The sequence below is a fragment of the Hydractinia symbiolongicarpus genome, chromosome 1, assembly GCF_029227915.1.
Source record: "Hydractinia symbiolongicarpus strain clone_291-10 chromosome 1, HSymV2.1, whole genome shotgun sequence".
Classification (NCBI taxonomy): Eukaryota; Metazoa; Cnidaria; class Hydrozoa; order Anthoathecata; family Hydractiniidae; genus Hydractinia; species Hydractinia symbiolongicarpus.
Genome location: NC_079875.1, coordinates 31,755,085 through 31,778,817, shown reverse-complemented (window position 1 = coordinate 31,778,817; position 23,733 = coordinate 31,755,085). Strand labels below are relative to the sequence as shown.

Sequence of the window (23,733 nt, the reverse complement as noted above, 5' to 3'; positions counted from 1 at the left end):
CAGTTTAAGCCTTCTTAAACTGCTCTTAATTTTTTTTTTTTTTTTTGCCTTAAATGTTTTTAACATGTTCTAAATTATATGTTTTTATAAACTTGGTTCTTATACCGACAGTGTAATTTCATGTTAAAATGTTTATTTTTTATCTTTCTCTTCGTTTGAGCAGTTTGCTATATATTAAGAACACTTATCAGATTCATGTTATTTATATCCGTTACATACATTCGTTCCGTTTTTATATTTTACCAGCATTGAAAATTGATTCAAACTTGACACACGTCAAAAAAGGATCAAAATAGGAGCAATATATTTTTGCTTATGTTACTTTTTCTGTGACGACAAATCGGATTAATCATTTGTCCACAAAATACAGAAAGATTCTACTTGATGAAACAAAGTTTCAAGTTCTAATGATAATCCTAACAAGAGTTATTATATTTTCTCGATTATAAGGATTTCATAGGGATATGTAGGAGTAGTTTCGAGTAATAGGCAATATCAAAGTCTCTGCGACATGCAAGTGTCTAATAGATAAATATTTAAACTTAGTAAGTATCATAGCCGTACGTACAGTTTTCAACCCAATATGAGGGAATTTGCTTACCCTCGCCTACAATGCTCCCGCCAGAATACGCCGGAGGATGTCACTTTGCACCCTCCCTCTTTTGACAAGGTAGTGCTAAACCAATTTAGCTTGAAAATAATGTAATGACAAAGAAAAGAATTAGCTTGTTTCTGCCAGCATGTTCTAGATAGCGTTCACAGCAAAAAAACATTTCTTTTTGGAAATTCGTCCGGAGCCATATTTTACAAATCTGTTAACGTGTGTATGTTAATTAATGATGACAGAAGTAGGTCCCTGAAAACAAAATGATAATTTTGAAAGTCGGTTAACGATGGCAACAACGACAAAGTAACAAATCAAGCAATGTCCCGTAAATTTTTGAAAAAGGTGAAGTTCAGTCGGCCAATTTTCGTTTACATATTCTGTTGAATTTAGATGATATAAAATCAAGAACTAGAAAGCTATTAGCAAAGAATTCCATAGAATAAATATAATAAATTGTGTTTTTCGCGGGAATTAATTTTCAGCATAATCCGCAAAATTAATTCTAAAATTAAAAGTAAGAGCCATCCGAGAAGGTTTGTTCCTGCCCAATGTTGCATAATTGCGAAATTTTGTATAAGAAAATTTCTGAAAAAAAAGTGGCCAGGTTTAATTTGCAGCTTTATGCAAAGAATGACGTTACATAAAATTACTGGCTAAGAGATCTAGTGCCGCCCATGTCCTTTATAAACAAAATGATTTTGCACAAAATTGATAATGTTTTTTTACGAAACACGGTTAAATCCAGGATGCACTGAAGACAGTGGTAGATATTGCCAGAAATAGGGCAGATAAGATTCAATCTAAAATTATGCCATTAAACAAAAAACATTTTTGCAAAAAAATATATTTTTGTGATTTAATACTCTTATGAGAATACTGAATTAATCTCTTAACGGTTAGCTAGTTTGGCATATTGAATGATTCCCTTTGTGTTGTAAGTTTCAAGTTCTAATGATAATCCTAACAAGAGTTATTATATTTTCTCGATTATAAGGATTTCATAGGGATATGTAGGAGTAGTTTCGAGTAATAGCCAATGTCAAAGCCTCTTATAGGTATGGGAACAAAAATCTGGCACGCATGTGTCTAATTAAAACTTAGTAAATATCATAGTCGTACGTATGACTTTCAACCCAATATGAGGGAAGTTGATTACCCTCGCCTATAATACTCCGGCCAAAATAAACTGGACGATGTCACTTTGCGCCTTTCCTCTTTTCACGAGGTAATGCGTGATCAAGGACAGAATTAGCTTATTTCCGTCAGCATTTTCTACATAGTGATCCGTATTTTACAAATCTGTTAAAGGGAATAAAATAGTCCCTTTTGGCGTATGGTAATGTTAATTAATGATGGCAGAAGTGTAGGTCCCTTGAAAGTCGGATAACGATCGGGCAAAACTAACAAATCATGAAAGTGTTTAAAGTATCTTTCACGATATATGAAATTTTCATGATCATTGCACTCTTACATTAATAGTTATACGAAATTATGTTGGAGTTTGCTATAAAAGTTTTTCCGGTAGCTTCAAGCAATGTCCCTATTTTTTCAGAAAGGTGAAGTCTAGTCGGCCAATTTTGTTTACATATTCTGTTGAATTTAGATGATATAAAAACAAGAACTAGAAAGCTATTAGCAAAGAATTCCATAGAAAGGTATAATAAATTGTGTTATCTCCAAATTTTGAATTTTTGCGTAACAATAAGATAAATAAAATATAGTTTATTAGGAAAAATTTCGTGGGAAATAATTTTCGCGGATTTCAGCATAATAACCGTGTAAATTCGAAAAGGTTTGTTCCCGCGAAATTTTTAAATAATTGTTTGATCCGCGAAATTTTGTATAAGAAAATTTCTGAAAAATTTCCATGGTCGAATTCTTCACTTCCACAAACTACTTTAACATACTTTTTTTGTCATCGTTTTTTATCAGAAAAAGAACGATTAAAAATGATAAGATATAATCTATTCTATCTTTCGAAATGAACTACCGCTACTCATCGATTACAAAAGCATCTACTTTTTTTTGTGTTATTTATATATATATATATATATATATATATATATATATATATATATATATATATATATATATATATATATATATATATATATATATATATATATATATATATATATATATATATATATATAAATATATATATATATATATATATATATATATATATATATATATATATATATATATATATATATATATATATATATATATATATATATATATATATATATATATATATATATATATATATATATATATATATATATATATATATATATATATATATATATATATATATATATATATTATACTGTCACTTTACTCCTTAACCAATTAGAGCCCTCAGACGCCGGTCCAAAACTCATTTTACCAGCCCTTCTTTTTAATTGTTTTTGCAAACGAGGAAAAGAGCTTCCGACGATATCAAAAGTGGAGCCATAAAGCTCTATCCCTGGATAGAATTCGTCTTTGTAAATGCTTTTTTTTTAGATTTTTCGACAATAGATTTCAAGAAATAGTCAAAAATGTCAAAACGCGAGATTTAGTCCCCGCGAAATATTAGCAAATGGCCGAACCGCAAAGAAAAATCTCCGCAAAATGCTTAATTTTCGTGGATGTCCTTAATTGCGAAATTTAATTCCCGCAAAAATTCATCGCAATAAAGTATCATATTCTACCGCAGTATTTAATATTATACAGTATGTGTGTTCTTGTAAAAACAGTGCTATGACAGGATTTGCGTTTATAACACAATAAGTAATTAAGCTATGTCATGAATTTTGCCTCCAAAATTAAGTGCACTTTTTGGAGAAATTAATAGACTTTCATTACTGAATTTATTCTAGATTTTCTTATAATTTTCTTCTTGATTGAAGATTTATTCAGGTGACTACGGTGTTTATTTAATGAAATATTAGTATTAACACTTTATAAAATATTGACGTCAACTTCGAAATACCTCCTTTGTTCGTCTATATTTTATGCATTCCTTTGAGGCCATTGCTTGTGCAAATTGTTAAGCAAATACAAAGTTATGACTTCTTCCGGAACGAGGGGAATTATTATGTAATTTGTTTTCTGTCATGGCGTTGTACATGGCCGGCAGAACAAGTCCAACATCCCTATTTCTCTTTTCTATAACTGTCGCTATTAGGATGTTTATTGGCCGCATCAGAAAATCGCCTTATCAATTTCAAATGTCCAATTGAAATGTGTGCAACAAGTCTCTCATCTTCTCCTTCAGTGTGACAAATTCTGGCATTGAAGAAGCTGGAAAAGAGATACTTGTGTGCATACTTGCTGTGTATTATTTGTTCTTAGGTGAGAAATTATGCAATTAGACCATGCAGGCAGGATACGCTGTTGTCAGACGTAAGTGGATTTTCCCATTATCATATCGATTCTCTCATAGGTATGATTGAATAATGAAGTACTTTCTAATTCGACCAACTTACAAATCCCGTCCACTAAGATGCAACTCATTTAAAAGATATTTTTTATGTCACGAGAAGTTATTGATGTATTATACAGAATAGATCTTTTTTCTCATTCACTTTTGCCGTAATTGAATTGGGTTTTTTTAATCAAACTATTTTCAGAGGAAACTAGTGATAGTGTAATACAAAATGAAATTTAGTGAAATGTAAAGTTTATAAGAGGAACAAAACGGTGGCAAACGCTTTATCTATGACATCATCCAGATTCCGTAAAATAACAAGAATATATGTGTTTACGTAGTACTAATGTTCTCAAACGAGATTTTAAGTTCTAGTTAAACACTCAACACTTAACTGAGACGAACAACACTTATGCGATTATACAAGGATTCACAAAGAAGTATATGGGTAGTTAGGCCTAGGAACTAATAAATTTACATCATCTTCTCTAACAAGATTTTAGTAAAACTGAAGTAACTTATAATATCAAACTTTATCAATCCGAAGTAGCAGAAAAGGTAACATGGAACGGGAAATGTACTACCCCTTAAATCTCGATTAAATTCTTATAATCGGAAAAAAGATTTTTCTGTAAAGTTTGGACACGTGATTAAGGGTGCTCCCTACTCTTAGTAACGAAAAGCATATTTTTAAGGAAAGTGGATTATTTTAGTTAATATGTATATATAGATGTACAAAGTAGTAAAAATATGGTACAGTATACAATAAGCTACCGCCCAAGTGTGTTTGAGAAGAACCCACATAAAAAGGTTCATTATTTTTAAACTATTTGCGTAAAAATTACCATTTCATTCAAGATTTTAAAACACAGACAAGAGACATTTTAATCTCCTCTGGGTGATTACATTAATGTTGGTTGAAAGAAACCTGAATGATAAGAAGCATGTGTTTTTGATAGGGGCAAGGACAATAAACTTATTTAATTTCCCTTGGCCTTGCATCAATCAAATTCTGAAAAAATAAAGACTTTTAAAATGATTTTGTCAGATTTGGAAACTGTTGGTATGGTTGGAACTTTGCATATAAAATTAGTAAACTTGCCAAATTGTTTAGTTTTTTCTTTTATACTTTTCTGAATTAGCCTTAATTATTTATGAGATGAAAAACAGCGCTTTCAATTCCATTGACTAGGCCATCCCTTAAAGGCACTGGAAGCTTCACTATATGAAAATCTTTTCTTTTTTTTTAGATTGTGTGCAATGGGAGTGAGTGATGTAATCTTCCAATGCTCGTGGTGAAAAGAAAGCGAAACCGTTATTGTTTTTCTGCCTAAAATTTAAGCTATTTAATAAATCTTGATAAAGTTAAAAAACTGTTTTGATTTGTTTATTTTTGTTTTAATTGTTTCCCGTGAGTTTTCGAAATTCGTTCCAGCAGATTCTGTGGATTCTAGTGCCGGTATTTTTACGTAAAAAAATACTGTTTTGTTGTAACGTCATTTACGAAATCGTTAACGTTAGGACCAACTTCTGCGGGTTGTACAACTCGATGTGTTACATATTTTTCGGAATACTGCTAAAAGTGTAATTTTGTATTGCACTCCTTACTTTTATCATTCTGTGGGAAAATGCGGTACAAAATTTTAACACGCGTTATTCGTTTTTGTTAGTTTCGCGTAATCTAATTTTCTCGCATATTTTGAAAAGAATATCTCACGTACATAAAATCCTCGCGCGGTCTATTCGCAAAAAATACTTTTTTTGCGCAACAAATTGTTCTGCAGAGCGTTCATTTTCCTACCTCGTCCCCAGGGTTCTTCTACGCTATGATATTCAATTTTGATATATTTCGGAATATGTTAGCGTCAAAGAAACAAGAAGCGGTAGGGACAAAGTATTGGATAGTTTAACTTTGCTTGTAACTTGCAAAATGCTTCACAACCTTTTTTTTAATTTCTAGTTATATTTTTTTACATTACAAAAAAATATTTCCCAAGCGTTAGTTTTTAGTTTAATGACTCTTTGCTTTTGTTAAAAGTACCCAATAAGGAATTAAATATGACATTAAATCTTGTTCATATAGGAATTCATACCGGTCACTGATATCCCATGACATTTTAAGAAAAGAAATTAATTAAACAGAACGATTTAATTCCACGTCTTTTCGAGATTAGCTACGCTGTGTGAGAGAGAAATAGTTTCTAAATTTTTCTTAAAAAAACCAAGATTGGTTGGATAGAAGTTTGAGTAACCGATGGTGAGTTGCGCTTTTACTGATTTATCATCTATTTTTTTCTTTTGCCTGATTCAAAGAACGCTGCATCTGTTCTTAATTTATTTATAGATTGACCGAAGAAACTTAGAAGCAAGAATAGAAAATATGTCAAACTGAACGAAGGTTAGTTAACTTATGTTGGTTTAGCAGCATTTTATGGAGAGGTGGAAAAAGGAATGAGGGAACTTAGTAGAGGTTGGAATCAAATTCTGGATTGCTGTATGTGTTTTTTTTAATTTCTAATACATTACGCATCGAATGCAGTGAATAGGTGCGCGCCTGCCAAACTGCAATATACTTACTAAAGTATATAAAATCTATGATTGATGCTTATACAATATACTTCATATAAATTCTTAGCGCGTGTGTACTCTGAAAAATGCAATTTACAATAGAATTAATACTATATTCAACGATAAATATCAAAATGTTAATACTGTTTTCTATTGTTGAACATCAAATGGTTTGTAATCATGGAATTAATAAAAAAAACTTGCTTTCATGCTTTGGATTATTATTTTACTGGAATCATAGTATACTGCTCAGATAAACGATACTAACGTATTTATTAAAATTCCGTAGTTATTCATCATAATATCGGATTCGTCCGTAAAAATAACGTCGTCAAAGGCTTCCTCTCCCTTAGTATTTTTTGTTTTGCTTTTCGCGAAGATCTAAACGAAAGTACTTATTAAACCAAAAAAGAATGCAAATATTAGCTTGGCTTATTTGTATGAATCGTCTTTTAAATAAACAAAAAAATCGTACCAACAAATGCAAGTTTGTCATTTTGTTTATAGCATTTGTCTATAAATCAAAATGTGGTATGTTCAAAATTCTTTAACGTCCAGACCGGTTTTGCTGTAATAATGTCGCGCTCACGATGTTAGGTGTTCTGATTCCAGTACTATAGAATAGAATCATTATGTAACGTTCTGTATGGCTGTCAAATGCTTAATCACCCTTTGATAACTGGGCATTAGAAATTCAGCATAGAGAAGAATTAGCAGTTTCGATTTTACTAAACTTATATTACAGCGCACAATAATTATTATTTTCAAAAAATTTCAGCTTTTCTCAAACATTGGGGCACACTGGTCGAACTCCTCTATTGAAATTTTTACTATTTGCATCCTTGCGGGTCTCCATGTTTCGATCTTGTTACAACAAACAATGTTTATCGAACCTTTTCTCACTAGATGCAATAGGAGATGTTGCAGCTAGTTACAAAAGCTAAAACACAAAGCCGTATTTATCTTAAAACAGACAGAATTGTCCATTTCAGTTATTGAATTGAATACTTAAGTTCTTAAAGTATTTCTGTTCAAATGAATTTCTATGAGTCTTTTAGCGCCGTTTTATGAACAGCATGTAGGATTATCATTTTCGGCTAATTTGTCCTGATTGACCCTTTTTTGTCTTCCTTGATTATTTATTAAAACCATTTTTATCCGCCGTACTATTGCAAACTTTCTCACGCGCTAAAAAATATATAATTAGAACGGAGATGTATTTATTTTAAAATTGCATTCTACGGCTTTTTGTGACCGTGTGAGCTGGGGACGTATCAAACGTTTCTATAACAAGCGTTTTTATTACTATAATAACTATACTTCTGTGTTACAATAATACAGTTACATCCCGGTAACACGAACCTCCAAGGGACTAGAGAAAACAGTTCGACTTAAGTTTGAATTAACGGGGGCTTCGTTTAAGTCGAACGACTTAAACGAAGCCCCCGTTAATTTAAACTTAGACAAAAATGATATTAGCTCGAGTTAAGGCGACTTTTTTATTTTCACGTGCCGATCCCTAAGAAAAATGCGTTATCACTATTACTGCAGAAGCAACGCCTTTCATTATCCAACTGTCAGAACAAAAGTGTATGGTAGACAATTTAAAAAAACATAACATATAATTTAAAAGGGGATCATTGCAAGGAACTAACTTTTGTTACGAGCAAGAATGTATTTATTTTCTTACCTTTCTTTCTACTTCTTCAGCCATCCATCTAACGCTTAAAAATTTGTAAGATCAAAACTTTCAGCAAATTGAAGAGCTTTCTTTTTTATCGCCATCCATATTATTGCCATCAAAACGAACATTTTGGCTCCTTTGTAAAGAGAACTATTTAAGAACAGCATCTTTTGAATTATCTGGCTACGTTACATACCAGTATTTATTTTTCGAACCTTTAACAGGCGTTACAGGGAGATAATTGAGTTTTTACCGTTTTTGATTGGTTAATCTACACGAAATATATTATGTTACTTTTTCCTACTGAGAGACGAGTGCAACTTCACATAATGCAAACAGCTTTTGTGTTTTCTATGATTGGCTAAAAAAACATTTTTTTATTTTATTTGATTAGTTAATAATTCGTTGAGTAAAAGTTATTGTTTTCTCGCAAACGAGAGAGGAAAATTGGTAAATCACGTGCCTAAATTTTACAGAATAATTTACTGGTTAAAAAAAGTTGTTGTTGGTTTCTTATTATAAAGATAATTTTAACGAAAGTTGTCATATTTTCCCGATAAAAATTTTTTATTAAGAACTTAAGCGGTAGCTTTGAGAATAGCCAAAAATTAAACATTCAGCTATGAGTAAGTGTCATAACCATATACAATTCTTTAAAAACAGAAAGGGTTGGCCCGGACCCAATCTATCATATTATTACGAAAAAGTGGAAGTAACAGACGTCATCTTCTGCTTTGCTATCTAGGGTTCCCACGGGACCGAAATAGAACTATTACATTTCTTTCGAAACAGATGGATTGATGACGTAACCGTTCGTCAAAATTTAGCCTATACGTTTTCCTGCTTGTATCTCCCTAACTGTTCGTCAAAAACACAAGATTCTGTACATTTCCTGAATCAGCGTTTCAAGCTCAACATATTACGGCAACGGACAAACAAATTTCGCCAAATTATTTTTATATATACACTGCTGACATCAGCCAAACACTTAAAACAACAAAAGATTTTTCTACGAGGCTTATCGACTGGTACAATAAATTGACGTTGAACAACATGGAAACGAATGGAAGTAACAATTTAAATTAATATTTCATAACTGGGCTAACAGGGTTAATACATCTGTTATAAAAAGACTGATTGCATTAATAAAAATACTCCTGTACCTTGAGAATGTAAACAACCCTTCGTTCAAACCACGTGATCCTATAAATTTCTTGATCAGCGTTTAAACAATGGAATTGGGTAATTAAAAAAAATGTTTATAAGCAGCATTCAAATTTATTTTCGTAGGCAAAAAATCGAATAATCGAATTTTGCATTTCACTTCCTTTTAAAATTCCTTCTAAAAGTCCTTCCTTATCGTCCAAGTAATTGTTCCCACACGTTTATATCTATGTTTTTTCGGTTCACTCGAGCAAAGTCGTGATTTTGTTGATAATTGTACGAAGAATGTTTGTGCAATGCAGTCCGCGCGTCCTGTTTTTAGTTCAAACACAAAATTTTCTCGACATTTGACAGATTGATTTTCCGTTCATGGATGTTCACATTTCTAAAGAGTTTTTTTAAGGTAAAAAAGAGATTACTGTTTGTAAAATGTGCTGTTTCTTATAGCGATTGACGAATAAAAATGTTTTTTCAGTATAATATTTGCAATTCTTTATCTGTAAACTTTATTTATTTATTTTGTATTATATTTAGATAAAAATATAAAACAAATGGATAATCAGTGACATGGAAGGTCCGATCATAGTGTCAATTCGAATATCTGCAAGTATAAAATGTTATGACAAAGATCTCTAGACTTATGGGTGCAAGCAAATAGATTGCAGTCCAATTCGGAAATTATTGCAAGCTTTACATTACAACGGAGTTTTTAAATTTATGTGAAAATCGAAATTTAATCAGTTTAATAGCTTATTAAACAGTATTAAACAGCTTCCAATGTCTGTTAAACTGTTTCAGAGCCTTTGTTGTGCGGCAATAAACTGACTTGATGCAGGTGTTCTGTGTTGTTGAGGGCAAAATAATAAAAGTCACTATTGCTTCGCTTACATTGCATCTGTAATGACGATATTTGAATAGTTGTGTCGTGTTGGATAATGGTTTGGTCACGTTGTTACTAACATGGTTCTACACAAGATAACAATCTATCTGTCTGGAAAAAACTCAAACCAACTAAATATTACTATAAAATTATGTATTACTTGTGTTGTTCTACCATGCTCTTCAAACTTACTCCGCAAATATAACGAGCTATCTACGTTCATTTGGTTAGGTTTATTCGTTTGAGTCTTGTTTGAGCACTAACCACTAACCAAATACTATAAGCGAATTTGTTCACATTATATACAACTAGTAATTTTTAACATATTAGGTAATGTATTTTATAGATATGCTTAGTATCAAGAATAGCATCCATGAACTGGAAAAATTACAATCTGATAACAGTTAGCTCGTTTGTCTGTCTTAAATGAAAATTGCGGTGAATATAAAACATCGCTTAACGCGCGGACTGCAATTTGCAAACATGCAATCCAATAATCGATAATCAAAGGGCTATAAATTATGTAGCCAGTTATGAATTATATTGTATTTTCTTCACAACTGTCGGTAAGTTTCGTGAGAAATTCTAAGAAAATATCACTTAAATTTTGACGTCAGGAAAGACCTGCCAGCACATCGAGATATTTTTAGATGTTTGTGTACCCGTTGCGTTGCGTAGACCGCTGATCAAAGTAATGTATAGAAACGTGCTTTAAACGAACAGTTAAGACGATACAAAGATTAGAAGTTTTTCTCACGTCAGAAAAAGTTCGCCAATGTATACAAATTATTTGTCCATCGCGTAGAACTGAAAAAGAAAATGTATAGGATCGTAATGGTCTTTAAACTTACTTTAAATTAATCTATCGACGTGAAATAATGTTATTGACGTTGTGATGTTTAATTTGTCAATTGACATTTAATGTTTTACCTTAGGTTCCTGGGTGACCTTGTATTCGAGCTGCACATGCAGAATGTTCACTGTCAAAAATTAAATTTTTGTAGCGCAACACAAGAAAAAAATAGTCAAACCCCTTGCTGGCATAATTTTTTCTCTTACTTTTTTACAATATTTGTCTAAACAAGATGCTAGAATATATTGATGCCTAATTTAGCAACTAAATTTCCAAAAGTACGATTGCAACTAACTTACATGAAGTTGTTGCTGTTGACTATTCACTTAATGCAAGAAAAACGTTTGAAAGGTATTCCGTTATAAAACGCAGTGGATAATTGTACGCGATTTTAAGTATTTTTACAATAAGCTCAAACCGAAACGTGTAACGTATTAAAATTAATGTATTAGTTATAATTGCAACAAACGACGATGTCATCAATAGATAAAGACTCATGAAGTACATATCACATCCCGGACGGGAATTCAAAATGTCAAACCGGATATTTTTTATAATTGCAAGAACTTCATTAAAAATTGTAAAATGTAAAAAAATACTTCAGAAAATACTAGACACATAAAAATAAAACATAGGTGAAAGTCAAAACATGTGGTTTTTAATTTCAGCTTGAAATGTTTCCTAAAAAAAATCTATGTATAGATGTTGATTTTTTAATATTCTTTACTTTGTTTTGTAAATGTAATTCGCATGCTAGAAAAAGGACGGGCGAACCCGTGGATTTTTCCACGGGCTAACGACTAGTTTAATTTCAATTATTTTATTGGTTATGGTTATTTTTAAAAACCATACTTTCGTATAGCTATTGAATCTACTGATATTTATCATATTCTACTAGGAAATACATCAATGTCAAATTTATTTTCTTGTATAGCTAGCCAGCTGTTTTTTATTTTGTTACTTTTTTTTCTTATGGCTCATCCAAGAATTTTGAAAAGATCTAATAGCACAAAAACACTAATTAAAAAAAAAGAAGCTATCAGGTATATTATTATTTGGCATATTAATATTATTAAATTTCTGTTGCTTATTTTATTTTTTTCGTTTGTTGTTTTTCACCCGGGTCTGAGCTATACAGCGACAAAGTAACTGGTACACTGGAATACTCGTCCATGATTGGCTCGTTGTAACGAACAGAATAAAGTAGACGCGCAACGAAATGCATTCTGCTATGTAACACCCTCGTTTCCAGTGTCCTGTCTCTATAACTGTGATGCTTTGGGAACGAAATTGCTATTTTGTCCAATCACGTTTGCGTATTGCTAGGGCGGCAAAATACGATATTTTTTTCAAGGCGGGAAGGAATAGCAGAAATTTTAGTGGCGGTATCGTAAATGTAGCGAAAATGTCGATTATTGATCCGCTTAGTTGTGGTTTTGTGAAAATAGGATCGTACGTCATTTTGACAACAGATACACCACTACAACAAATTCAGAGCGAAAATAAAAAAGTATTTAATGGTCGTGTTTATAACTACAGGTACAGGGAATTAAAGCAGAAATATGGTGACATTGTTAACTCTGTCGACTACAAGACCTTTATACGCAATTTTCCAAAAATAGTCGAAAATGTCCGTGGATTAGCAAAACGTAACCCGACCTTGAGAGACCAGCTATTAGAATGTTTTTCTCTGCAAGCTTGGTTCAATTTAACACCAGAGAAAAAGAAAAAATACACTTTCCAAAACTGCCTTGGTTGTCAAGAACAGCACCTACAGCAGCTGACGTTATTTCCCGTTAAAAAGGCGTCGTTAAAAATTAAAGCCGAAAAAAGTGGTTTGTTCCGGAAAAAAGAAATTAAGGTTTGTTGTTTTATCATTAAATTTAAATAATACAATAAAATAAATTGAGCTACATACATATAAAAACTATTTTTTAACGTATATATAGAATCGACTTGACAATGCAGTATGCGTACTTGATGACGAGTTTGCATCTAAGTACAATACGTCATTTACATCCCAGTTTAAAACGTTGGTACTGGAGAAAGACGAAAACGAAAAACGTGATCTTTTGCGCACCGTTAAAAAAGATATTGAGAATCAATGGTCAGAAACAGCAGTTGAACGGTAACCAGATTCATTAGTAACCAATTTCGACATCTAAAACAGTAAACACACAAGAATTAACGACCTTAACTTAATAATTTGCTGTTTAAATTTTTAACATTTCAGTACTTTGCAGTAATTCTAATAAAAATGTTGATATCATAAAAACTGTCGAATGTGCGTTAATTTAATTGCAATATTTTTTATAGCGCCTATGGAGTCCCTGTCTCCCTAAGACACAGAAACAAGGGTAATGTACGCTTTTTGTAGGGCTTAAAACGACCATACGATCATACTGGACCACTGGAAAACTTCCAGTGGAACAAAAAAGAGTGTCTGGAGGAAGTCCAGGGCTATGCAGACGAAAACAAATTAAATTTGCCGATCTAGCAAGGCGACATAAACTAAGAAATATGAACGGTCAGTATACTTGGCAAAATGTTTTTAACAATTTATTTCCAGCGCAAGCAAAAATCATGTATATAACATGTCTTTTTGACATAAGAAATTTAAAATTATTAAGGCATGTAATAATTTATTTATTATCAACGACTTTAATATTTATTTATATGCTATTTAGGGTCACTGCCAAGAAATCATGGGCAGGTCATGAAAAAACTTCTATCGTTTAGCGGGTGCGATTTAGCAAGATATAAATGCTGCGTCACATCAAATGATCTAGACGACAGTTTTACTAGAGTAAGGCGAAAAAAACGCAGTTTCGCGAGAGACATATTAATTGTACAATTTTTTTACAAGACTTTACATATTTAGACTCAACATCAACAACTTTAAGGATATTTCCCTACCAGTGGATGCAACGAATGACAAAGTAAATGAGACATTAAAAGGGAAAATTTTGAATGGAGAATACTCACTTGGTGAACTTCTAATTCCACAAAATTTCACCAGGGTGGTTATAAAAGAAAACAAAATTATGGAGGAAACAGTGCAAGTGAGTGGACGAAAAATGTCACTAAAGAAAATACGGGAAGACATGCTACAAAAACATCTACCCTTCATGAGATTTAGGTTATTATCTTACTGTTTGATCCTTTTAGTAGTCCTTTATTTTCAATAATTTTGGGCTAGTGGCTAGCTTGCACAATTTCTTTTATCTTTCAGGAGAAATAATGAATGTTAAGGTTAACCTATTGATAAGTCTAAAAAATTTCAAAGATCTTAACAAACATTTTTTTTGTTATTAGTTCAGATGCTGATTACGACAACATGTCGAAAGATGACGTTATAAAACATTTAAAAAGAATTGGAGAATACAATTCTGAAAGCTGTTTTGAGAAATTAAAACATTCTTTGAAATGTTTTGAAAGACGACATCACTTAATATTTTAGCATGATGGATCCTCGATTGCTAGTCATAGTCACCTTTTAATGCTTGTGTCATGCATGTACAATCCTGCTTTGTTCCTAACCGACGAAGAATATTATTTAAATACCAATATAAGGATAAATGTACAAGCCATTGTGGAAAAACCGGAGCTTTACCTCTTGGCAAGATGCCCTTCCACAGATCAACAAATTCTATATTCGAATGAACGTATTAAGGACATCATGGCCATGGAAGAAAGGATTGGATATGACATTATCGATGTTATGCGTTTCTTTAAGGGTGATAGTCCTGCAGCTTCATTTGAATCAGGTCAGCAAAATTCTTTTGCTTCTCGTGTCCGGTGCATGCAGATTGTGTTGCTAGTCTCGTACATACCTTCAATTTAAAGCATCTTTCTCTACAAGATGGTATCAGCCAGCATTCAACGACTTCCGGCATTGGTGTTTGGCAAACACAATTGCTCGTTGTCAGAACTTAACTTAGAGAAATATGAAGTGTTGAACAATGAGCCCCTACATGATGTATCAAATCACATAAAAAACATCTACTGTGAGCTACCGCATCATGTACAGGAAAAAAAGGCAAAATTACTAGCAGTGATTGATGCTTCATTTAACAACAAAGAAGCTAAAAATTCTTCAGACTATCGTAAAAGTTTGCTAATTGTTACGAACTGGGCATTGAATAATTTGAAGGGTAAATATCGATCTCGTTTCAAATTTTTTATATCTTAAATATCCTTCAGTTATTGGCAAAAATTATTAAAATCTCAAAAATTTTAGAAACAGAATAACTCCCAAAACTCTTTATAGTATTTATATTTTGACAATTGTACTTTTTTAGCTTTAAAAATGATTAATCCTTTATAGGACATTTCACATCAACATTGCTCCAGTCACTTTGTGAAATTATGGAACTGTTGTACCTGCCAGACAGTAAAAGAAACGTTCAAAACATCTTGCGGTTAGTAAATGCAACACATGTGCATGCAATGATAATAAAAATCAATCTACGTGGAAAACTGAAATCCCTAAAATCTAGAAAATTCTTTGGTGTCTATTATCATTCACTGATAAGGCATTCAAGTACACAATTGCGCATTGTTTCTGGTCGCACAGCTAACACAGAAAAGGAGGAAGCTTTTTTTAATCCTATAAAAACCATGACCAAACTTACGTCAAACAACCACACAGAAAACGTAATTTGTAATGCTCTAATTAGGGTACAAGCATCGGCAAAAGTAGGAGAAGGTAATATACCAGAAGATCACCATGATAACATGTTTGAATCTCTTTATCAAACAATAAAGAAAACATTAACAGGTAAATAAAAAAATAATTCATTTGATTCAGTCATTTAGCTGTTTGTATGCACGTGTAAGATCAAATGTATTCTCAGATAAATAAAAACTTTGGTCAATTTTTTTTAAATTTAGATGATGGTCTTGAGCCAAATTTCCACTAACATATTTCTGTAGTTTTGGAACAAATCACATCAATTTAATGTCCATTCAAAACAAATCATTCCTCCTTATTCTAATTCTATTTTGAAACATCATGTAGGTGGAAATTTAACTTGACTCCAGTGTCTACTTACTAAAGAGTTTGTGTAATTGCTTCCATTAAATTCATAGGAACGTTGATACCATTCCACTGGATAGAGAAATATCCAAGAGATCACGAATCCTACTTGAAAAGAATAGCAGACTTCTTGTTGGATACCCATAAGTGGTGGCAAGAAACAAGGGAAGGCATCTTTTTTAAGAATGTACAGGATCAACCAGATGACAGTATGCTGCAACTGCACCACTACCGATCGTCAACTCTGCAAAAAGAAGAACAGAACCTTCAACGGTATTGTCTATTTACTATAAGTTACTTCATTAGTTAATATATATACTAGTCAATAAGGTCCATGGAAATAATTAATAACTTTAATTTAAAGTAAGATATTGACGTTAAAGTAGTAATATTGACGTTACGCCGTAACGTCTGAAAATTTAAAATTTGAGAAGTTTTTCGGTCACATCAAAGAAAAATGAACACATTAATTTTGCCTGTCACAGACACACACACTCTCTGTTTTATTTTAAGAGATAATCAGGCCTTGTAATTCAGCAATTTAAGTGTCACCAATGAATTGTTGTTTCAATTTCTATGCACTATTTTTCAAGAATGTGTAGTGTTGATTTTATCAAACAAACAAAGTTTATTACACAAGTTGTGTGTATTGCATACAAATAAGTTTGAGACAGTCCCTGACCAAAATTGAATAAAAAAAACACAACAACAACAAAACAGGAAGACCTTATGAAAAACTGAATATAATATAAAAATGTTGTGCTTTTAGATTGTGGGAAAAATGTTTAATGAATATTCACAAAGTACCTGCGTTGAAGGTTACTGTAGACAGCGAAATTGTAACAATAAAAACCCTCAAGATTTATAAAAATTATGCTGACGACACCAACATAGCTACTTCAACAATTCAAAAAGTTTCAGATACCCACCAAACACATCTGCCCCTGTTTCCGCCATAACAATCATCCACACCAAAAAAAAGTATTATCCAACAATTACCATTATCTCCACAAGTTTTACCAGCTAACACAACAGAACCAGGTAAAGATTCAAAGAAAGATAACATTACTGGCTTAATATTTCAACCACCAAAATTTGTTTTTAATTCATCCACCTCAAATTTGTCAAAAACATCTTTAATGCTAAAAACAGTTATTGGCGATATTCCTCTTGTGTGGAAATATGACAAATTGAGAAAGCAAATGAAGGCAAGTAGAAGTGATAACACGAAGTGTGAATATGGTCTTGTTGTGGCAGAAGTAGAAGTTAAGCTTAAACTTATAGAGGAAAAAAAAAGAACAGAAATAAAAACTTTAGAAATAAACTGTATTAAAAGTGCTACTGCGTTAACGTTAAAACCAAAAAACGAAGAAGAATGCATTAAATATGAAAAAGTACTAACAATTTTAAAGTATTGTGACGCACTGAAAAGAGAACTGAGTATATAAATATTTGACATGAAACTCTGTAGAAATTGAACTTTATATAAATTGTTAAATATACACTACGTTCATTGAGGCTTATATTGCAAAAAATTATTTTTATTATTACACAGCTTTCATAATTAAGAATTGCATTTAAGCGACTTTCTTCAATTTGATTTTTACTGCTGTTGCAGGAATTGCTTTACAATAATTATACGTATATATACTATTTAATGTGGATAAAAAACTAAAACAATTCCAAATCGTGAAAGTTTTCTTCTAGTGTGCCTGAAGAGTTAAGTTTCAAACTTTCAACTTTATAACTACTTGTGCTAACAAACTCTTCTGATGTAGAAATAATTATATAAATAAGGAAGGCTGTGACAGCTTTTTAGTGTTAAAAATACTATACTATATATTGAGATACATTCTTGCGGCCAGAATGTTCTCCTTCGTTGCTCTCCGATGGGGGACAAAGTGGACTTTTCACGGTCAAACCTTCACAGTAGCAACCTTAATTAAACAGAATTTACAAGTAAAACGGCGTTAAAATGTCGCAAAATGGCAAAAATTAAGCAGTATCTAAATCATATTAAAGATTTGACTAAAAAAAAAGAATTCCTTGAAAAATCCAGTATTGTATTTATGAAGGTTTCACCACAAAAACATTATGATTACGGCATTTGTACCCCATTTCATAATGGCTGCTTAACCTGAATACTGGCCCGTGATTGGTTCAACCAGTATTATGACGCGAATCTGACCGCAATAATAGCTAGCTAGTAAATTATATAGCTACCTGCCATAATTAGAATTGAGTTGCTTATATATATATATAGTCATATGTACAGTAAACTTTACTGATGTTTCTAGCAGGCTATGTAGCAGTAGTAAATATTTTTAGCAGTAAGTTATATATAGCTAGCTATTAGCAGAATCAAGAGGCTTTAGAAATAGCTGGAAGCCAGATTATTTCAAAAAGCTTAAGAAAAACATAAGGTATTATATAACATATTGAGAATAACGTTATAAATAAACTTACCACAAACTTGGTATGAATCCTACTTCGTAATATTGTTTTTCTGTTTGAAACACTACCAGCACAAATCTCAAGAACCCTTTTTTCGTCGAAAAGCCACTGCGCGCACGTTTTGCCTTTACCGAAAAATGTGCAGACCAGATGGCGCGTTAAAATATTCACTCGCCCCATACACGGCTTGCCTACGGCGAGTTAAAAACTTTAAACCCCGTAAATGTACCTTAACGTCGACGAGATAAACGAGTCATTACAAAGTGATAAATGTGATGTATTTGCGATTTCTCGTATTGATACAAGATAATTGTCATTTAAGGCGACAACCTCGGTAAAGGTTTGATATATTTTAGTCGTAAAATTGATAAACGAGGCATTTAAAAGAGACGAGTGTTATATATTTACGATTTTTTGTATTGATAAATGATAATTGTCATTTAGGGTCGACAACCTCGTGTCTGGCTCTATATATTTTAGCCATAAAATTAATAAACGAAGAATTCCAAAGTGACAAGTCTCATATATTTGAAATTCTTCGTAGTGATACAAGATAATTGTCATTTAGGGTCAACAAACTCGTCTCAGTTTCTATATATTTTAGCCGTAAAATTGATAAACGAGGCATTTAAAAGAGACAAGTGTTATATATTTGCTATTTTTCGTACTGATGCAAGATAATTGTCATTTTGGGTCGACAACCTCGTCTCAGGTTCTATATACTTTAATCATAAAATTGATAAACGAGGCCTTTAAAAGAGACGAGTGTTATATATTTGCAATTTTTTGTATTAATTCAAGATAATTGTCATTTAAGGACGACAACCTCGTCTCAGGTTCTATATGTTTTAGCCTCAAAATTGATAAACAAGCCAATTCAAAGTGACGAGTGTCATATATTTGCAATTTTTCGTAATGATACAAGATAATTGTCATTTAGGAACGACAATCTCGTCTCAGGTTCTGTATATTTTAGTCGTAAAATTGATAAACAAGGCACTTCAATGAGACGAGTGTGATGTATTTGCGATTCTTCGTATTCTTACAAGATAATTGTCATTGAAGGCGACAACCTCGTGTCTGGTTCTATATATTTTAGCTGTAAAATTAATAAACGAGGAATTTCAAAGTGACAAGTCTCATACATTTGCGATTTTTCGTGATGATACAAGTTAAATATATGTTAATGTACATAAAATTTCGGTAAGCTAGTCCGTAAATTTTTGCTAGGTCCGCTTTTAATTCAGCCAGACTATAACAAGGTTAACGATAAATCGTACGCATAGAATTGCTGAAACATATTGATTAATGCACGAGAAGTTTACGATACGTTAAAAGAAGAAGATGAACAGAAAGGATAATGAAGTTAGCAACACATATGGGAATGCAAATACAAATGGTATTGACGAATTGCGATTTCCGTGTCACCAGTGCCACAAACGTTTAAGAACCCAGGAGTGCTCCAACATTTGCGGCAATGCAAAGTTAAAATTGGACTTCCAGCAGAAGAACAATCTACAGACACTCGAAATGATATGAATGAACGCATTCTACAACAAACGGAACCAAAACGGTTTTATTGGGGTAACGTTAGAGGTACAGATGCGATTGATCAAATTAATTCTTGTTATGAGAAAACTGTATTTTGGAGGCGAAATTTGTTCATGCTTTAAAATGGTGCTGCTGGAAAAAACTTTCTTCGAGAAGTAACTGGACTATTGAATAGCTGGGTGGAAAATAGCCCAATCAAATGTATTGCGTTAAAAGCAGTGCACGTAATGATAGCTCTATTACTTCAGAAGCCGTCAAAAAACTCGAAAAGCAAAGACCATGTTAACGGATTAGACTAGAATGGTGGAACAAAGGCGATTTTCAAGCACTCTGCGATGAATGTGAAATGCTTCAATCACGATTGCCTAAACCAAACCGAGAGAAGAAAGAAGTTGTTTCGAGAAAGTTTCAAGATCTCATGCAGATTGGAAATGTGAACGGAGCAATCAAATTATTAACACACAACATGGCAGGTGGCATTCTTCCTTTAAATGACGAAACATTCAATTTATTACGAGTTAAACATCCACCAGGCGAACAGGCGAAGGAAGACGTTATATTGCAAGGACCGTTATCAACGGTTAATTCGATTGTATATGACGTCATTGATGACACGTACGTATTGAAAGCAGCTCAAGTAACAAAAGGAGGCTCCGGACCTTCTGGGATGGACGCAGATGGATGAAGCAAGCCTTTAACTTCAAAGGTTTTCGGTAAATGCGGTTTGGATTTAAGAAGAGCTATAGCCAACGTTATAAAGAAGTTATGTATAGAAAATGTTGAAGATCAATCACTTGAAGCATTTACTGCTTGCAGACTCGTACCTCTAGACAAAAAACCTGGAGTAAGACCAATTGGTGTTGGAGAAGTCTTGCGAAGAGTATGTGGCAAGGTAGTGATGGCAGTTCTTCAGAAAGACGTCCTTAAATCAAGTACGGAAATTCAGATGTGCTCGGGTCAGAAGTCTGGCAGTGAAGCGGCAATGCACGCGATGAGGGAGGTATTTGACAGTAAAGAAACAGAGGTTGTTTTACTTGTTGATGCAGCAAATGCCTTCAATAGTATCAACAGAGAAGCACTCCTGCACAACGTCAAGATTGTTTGCCCGACTATTGCATGTTATGTCATCAATTGCTATATATTTCATGCAAGGCTTTTCACCATTGGAGGTAAAGAAATAAGATCCGAGGAGGGTACTACGCAGGGTGATCCGCTAGGGATGGCAAGATACGCAATTGGTCTAACACCCCTACTTAATCTGATGACTGACGGAATATTTGAGACTACTATTGTTGCTTTCGCTGATGACGTTAGTGCAGGTGGAAAATGTAGAAACTTGAAAGTTTGGTGGGATAGATTGATGCAAATTGGATCATTCTTCGGTTACAATCCACAACCTTACAAATCTTGGCTAATTGTTAAACCAGAACACGAACAACTGGCGAAAGCGACTTTTGAGGGCACGAATATCCAGATATGTACTGATGGTGAAAGACATCTTGGCGCCTCGATCGAAAGTGACAGCTTCAGGAAGGAGTACTGTAAGAAAATGGTAACGAACTGGGTGAAGGAGATATCTGTACTTTCAGATATTGCGCTATCACAGCCACAAGCTGCTTATGCCTGTTATACAAGTGGTTATCAACACAAATTTTCATTCTTCCTCAGAACAATACGTGGGATTGAGAAGTATCTGAATTCACTTGAAGAAATCATACAACATCGATTGCTACCTGCTATTACTGGCGGACACATTGTGAACGATGATGAACGCACACTCCTGTCTTTGCCTCCTCGACTTGGTGGTTTGGGAATTATCAATCTCATTGAACGAGCGCCCACAGACCTACGAAACTCAGAAAGCATAACTGCTTCTTTGAAGAACGTAATTCTTCGTAAAAATGTTGTTCATGAAGAAATAGAGAAAATAATTTACAAAGAGGTGGCAAGCCACCGCAATGATGAAATCAACCTGTTAGGTCTTTGGAAACAAGCTAGAGGTTGTACTCCTCTAGAGAATATGCCTCTAAAAAGCACAATTCTCCCTTTTTACAAGGAATTAAAAATATAACAAAAAATAAAAATAAAAAGGACACAACACATTTGAAAAGATGAACAGAACTTTACCCAAGGGCAGGTAGGTTTCGACCCATATTTCTGAACCTAAGTACCCTGGATGTCTAGCTGGGTCACCTCGAAGAGGTCCGCGGACGGTCATCAGCAGAAACTAGACATCCCTATCTTCATAAAATTAACTTTGACCATTTTCTGCTCAACTGTGCTATTCTTTGTTTTTAACTCAGGTAATAAGTGGAGTCGTTACTCTCCAAAGACAAGATCATGTGTGATCAAACCCCCCTGCTAATATTTTTTTTTTTTTTTTTTTTTTTTTTTTTTAACTGGGGTAATAAGTGGAGTCGTCACTCTCCAAAGACAAGACCTAGTACGATTAAACCCCCTTGCTAACTTAATTTTTATTTGATTTTGTTTATTTTTGACTGGGGTAATATGTGGAGTCGTCACTCTCCAAAGACAAGACTGAGTGTAGTCAAGCCCCCTTGCTGACTCATTCCGGTTAAATATTCTTATCTCAGCTCTTCTAAAAAGAAAACATATGACTCGTGACTGTTAATAAGGCGGTCATCTCAGAAAATTACTGCTCTATCGTTGCAATGTATCCACCTGTGTACCATTTGGTCGAAGGCTATGGTTGTGTAGTGACCATTATTTAAGTTGCCGCAATGGTTAATAATAGCCCTTAATTTAAAATTTTTACGAAATTTTACTTCTCCATCTACGGTTAAAGGTATGGAAAGGGTACCAGGGTAAGCAGTAATACGAGAGTCAATTTTTGACACAAGGCCGTTGGCACTGGCAAAACGTTTTAGCTGTAAAATGAGATAGAAACCGCACGACACTACCTCTTTTTCAACTAGAGCAGTTTGATGAACGTTGCAAACATGGCAGAAGTAGGCATTGGTGTCTGACAACTCCTCGCTTTCGAAGAAATTATCTAAGGAAGATTGTAACGTAGGGTGCAGAGAAAGTTGGATGCATGGTGCTATAACTTCTGGGGAGCTGGTAATATGACATGAATTGCAAGTGGTTGATGTCTTGATGCCAATACTAAAAAGACTTCCAAGAAATGGAAAGTCTAATGACAGACCAGGTAGGAGATATTCAAGAACCTCGGGGACGTCATGCTGAGCAAAGATATTAAATGCACTTCCCTTTGCAGCTGAGATATGATGTTTCATAGCACGCAAAAAATGGGAGGGATCAACTGGACTTCTAGAAACAGCCAAACTTTGAAGAACACCTACAAACGCTTCGCATAACTTTGAGGTTGTTTTGCTGACAGAAATGGCTTCTTTAACTTTTGGAAGGTTATAAAAACATTGTAAGATGGAGTTTGCATAACATGTGTTTCCCAAGTTTTTTAGACCGCTATTCCTAAAATCAGGGTTAGATGGCAATGTGACTGTTGTTTTGGAAGACCTTGTAGCAAGTTTTTCG

At 33.2% G+C, this 23,733-nt stretch overlaps 1 long non-coding RNA gene across 1 annotated transcript; it reads left to right on the top strand.

The window, feature by feature from the left end:
• Window positions 1-5,034: 5,034 nt before the first annotated feature.
• LOC130641813 (uncharacterized) lies at window positions 5,035-11,364 on the top strand. The gene is made up of 3 exons (XR_008982505.1): window positions 5,035-6,282; window positions 6,370-6,423; window positions 9,976-11,364. It is a non-coding gene; the product is annotated as an uncharacterized LOC130641813 (long non-coding RNA).
• Window positions 11,365-23,733: the final 12,369 nt, after the last annotated feature.